This window comes from Martes martes (assembly GCF_963455335.1).
Source record: "Martes martes genome assembly, chromosome: 6".
Classification (NCBI taxonomy): domain Eukaryota; kingdom Metazoa; phylum Chordata; class Mammalia; order Carnivora; family Mustelidae; genus Martes; species Martes martes.
The window spans coordinates 138482292-138486658 of NC_137893.1; positions in this window are offsets into that span (position 1 = coordinate 138482292).

Below are 4367 nucleotides of genomic sequence, written 5' to 3' on the forward strand. Positions count from 1 at the left end.
TGAAAGAAATGCATCCTTGGCCAAACTTAATGAACCATGATATATATTTTTAAGTCCCGTTCGCCAGTGTCGCAAAGGTTTCTTTCAGTCACATTCAGTTAACAATTTCCCGTGATGTCAATAATTCATCTTCGAAACTAATCAGAAGGTGTGCATTTAATAAGTATTTTTTGTTATTTTTTAATAATAACTGTATGGCCTCATTTCTTCAACTCGTAAGTCAATAACCTTACCATGGAAAGTCTTCCCATGAACGTAACAGTTTGGCAGATTTATTTGGGAAAGTGAGATTTGTTTGGGAAGACTTTTGCTCACTGTCCCTGTGGGGCAGAGTCATGTTTACACATCATGAGTGGTTCACATCTCCTAGCAGGGGGGAGCCAATGACACATGTCCCCCAGCAGCCTGCTCTGCAGGGAGCCAATATTATGACACCCCCTGCTTTAAAAGCACTTTAAAAACCATGGAGGAAATATCCCAGTTACAGAGGTGCAGACTGCTAGTTTCCAGGGAAGTGACTGCCTTCTGCCATCAAGCACAATAGAATCCATGATCCTTTATGGATACTTAGAGACACAGTCCTACAGCATTACTGAAAGACGTCCAGAGATCTAGAGAAAGATTTTACAAGAGCCACGTATGACATATATTTTCAGGAAAGGGACCTAAGTGAATGGCAATATGGTGTTTATGGGAGTCGTAAGTTACGTGTATTCTCCATATCCTAGGATAAAGGGAAGCTGGAGGGAATCATCAGGAATTTTCCTCCCTTATTACAGATCTTACTTCTTTAGCTCTGACTGCAATGATGAATTGAAACAGAAATTTTTATATTTATTGAATTGAGACAAAACAATTGTTTAAGCCTATTGAAAAAAATCATATTTAAAAGCCTAAGTTATCCAAATTATCTGTCCACATTCACAAATAAGTGGTCGAAACTTACCTATACATCCTCAGTCACGCTGATATGCCAGTATCTGAAGAAGAAAGGGGGAATATTTTAATGTAAGCCCATTCAGTGGATGTGGAATTCAGGGAATGATGTCCCATCATTAACAACTAAAATCTAGTTCTCTAGAGAGTCATCAAAATGTTCTCTCATTTGCTAGCATCTAAAATAACTACACCAGCAATATGGTCTACATTCTGCATGCTGCTTCTTCCAAATGGCTACACAACTATTTTATCAAATTAATTCCATACTCTAGTTTTCAGAAATAATTCTCTCTTCAACATCTCACCAGATAGGCATATATCCAGTAGGGCTTATCTTCTGAGGAAGAAAAAAGCTCCAATTTCGTTAACTCTTCAAGATAGTAAAGTAGGTCTCACACTAATTAGAAGGAACTTTGGGATGGGAGTCAGATCTGGTTTCCATTTGGGATCTGCTACTAAACTGAGGTGTGTCCATTTGACAAACTCTGGTGACACTTTTAATGACGTGTCATTTTTAAAAATTTTTATATTTTTTTATTAATATATAATGTCTTATTGACATGTCATTCTTTTAAAATGAGATCAATGTGTTAACATTTTTTCAGACAGGATTAAACAAATATACAACAAAACTACCGGTGATAAAGTCTCTAGCTACCCTCCAAAATCTATTCTTTCATTAGTAGACTACATTTCCCAGCCTCTTTTGCAGTCCAATGGTCATGTGACTAGGTTCTCTTTGAAGGAAGGTGAGTAATGTAAATCCTACTTGAGGACTCAGTCTTCTAAGACAGCATATTTTCTCAGTGTTCCCTTTCCCTTCCACCAGTCAGATCCTGGACACAGCAGCCAACCTCAATAATGCCGATGACAATACACTCTGAACAATTCAAAAATATCAACTTAGAAGGTTGTATCCCTGAGCCATAATATGGAATTCAGCCACTCACTGACTCAAACCTGTTTGAGGTAGTTAAATGAAAAATAAATTTCAGCCCAAGTGTCCACTGATAGATGCACGGATAAGGAAAATGTGGTATATGTACACAATGGACTATTACTCAGCCATAAAAAAGAGTGAACTCTTGCCATTTGCAACAACATGGATGGATCTAGAGGGTATCATGCTAAGTGAAATGTCAGAGAAAGACAAATACCATATGATTTCATTATGTGTGGAATTTAAGAAACCAAACAAACAAACAGAGACAAACAAAAAAACAGACTCTTAACTATAGAGAACAAACTGATGTTACCCAAGGGCAGTAGGTGGGGGAGGATGGAAAAAACAGGTGATGGGGGTTAAGGAGTGCACTTCACCATGATGAGCACTGAATAATGTGTAGAAGTGTTGACTCACTATGTTGTTTGCCTGAAACTAATATAACACTGTATGTTAACTCTACTGGGATTAAAATTTTAAGCGTGTATATATGTATATATACACGCTTAAAATTTTATATATATTATATATATTATTTATATATTTATATAAATGTATATATATTATTTATATATTTATATACTAATTATATATTTAATTATTTGTATATATATAAATACATATATGTGGTGAATTAAGGAATAAAATAATTCTTGCCAATCATTTAAAGAAAGCAATGTGTATATTGTGCTTAACTATTACATATTTGAATTTACTTATCACAAAATTTGCCTACCAAAACTTACATGCCACCTAATGAACCCTTTGATTTGCTAGTTCAAGCACCAGAAACACCTTCTAGTAATTTGGAAAGATGTGCACATTAAGTCAAGTGAGCATATATCAGAAAAACAGATTGTAAGAACATTTTTATTAAACTGTTATAAAATGAATAAGTCACAGAGATGAAAAGCAGAGCCCAGGAAATATAGTCAATAGTGTTGTAATAAGGTTGCATGGCGACAAATAGTGACTACATCCATTACAGTGAGCACTGGGCAATGTATAGAACTGTTGGGGGCATCTGGGTGGCTCAGTTGGTTAAGCCTCTGCTTTCGGGTCAGGTCATGAACCCCCGCATCTGACTCCCTGCTTTTCCCTCTCCCACTGCTGTTTCCCCTGCTTATACTCTCTCTCTTTCTCTCTCTCTCTCTCTGTGTCAAATAAATAAATAAATAATCTTTTTAAAAAATAGAAGTGTTGAATCATTACATTGTACAACTGAAACTAATAAAGCACTGTATGTAATTATACTTCAATTTTAAAAATTAAATAACAAAACAAAGGTTACACGAAGGATCTTTTGACAGCCCAGCTAAAACAATGTAAAATCAGTTTTAAAATCTTAAAAACTAAAAATGTATACTCACTAAAAGAACTATGTTTAGTTTCTATAGAGAGGTATATAAATATATATGACAAGAAATCATTTAGTATAGTGTTTAAAACATGGATCATAATTTTATAACTTTTTTTTTTTGGAGAAAATCACTTCTCTGCACTTCAGTTTGTTCATCCTTAATATAGAGATGATGATAATAACAGTTTTACTCACCAGATTGTTTTGAGGATTAAATCAATAATGATGTAGCACATAATAAAGGTTATATAAGTGTTAGTTAATATTATCATCATCATTACAGCATTGAGACAAATATGGAAAGATACCAAAATGGCAGCAATGGTTATCTGAGTAAGGGGTTGAAGGAAAAGACATTTTCTCTTTCTATTCTTCTTTATTGTTTGAATTTTCACAATAAGCTTATATACATTTGATTATTAAAATTCCCATAATTCTTTGTTATTAAAGACTCATTAATTTTTTTCAGGATTTTATTCTTGAGTAATCTCTACACCTAACATGGGGCTTGAACTCATTATCCTGAGATGAAGAGTCACACCTTCCACTGACTGAGCCAGCCGGGTGCCTCTAGACACCCAATAATTTTTTTTTATTGATGTTTATGTATTGTTTGCTTCAGGGGTACAGATCTGTGAATCATCAGTCTTACACATTTCACAGCACTCACCATAGCACATACCCTCCCTAGTGTCCATCACCCAGCCACCCTATCCCTACTCCCCCAACCCCCAGCAACCCTCAGCTTGTTTCCTGAGATTAAGTGTCTCTTATGGTTTGTCCCTCTCCTGACCCCATCTTGTTTCATTTTTTCCCTCCCTACCCTCCCATGACCCTTTGCCCTGCCTCTCAAATTCCTCATATCAGAGAAATCTTATGATAATTGCCTTTCTCTGATTGACTTATATCACTTAGCATAATACCCTCTAGCTCCATCCACATCATTGCAAGTGGCAAGTTGGGGGGGGGGGTTGATGGCTACATAGTATTCCATTATATATATGGAATATATATATTCCATATGTGGAATATATATGGAATGTGAGATAGATAGATAGATAGATAGATAGATATCACATCTTCTTTATCCACTCATCTGTTGATGGATTTCTAGGTTCTTTCCAT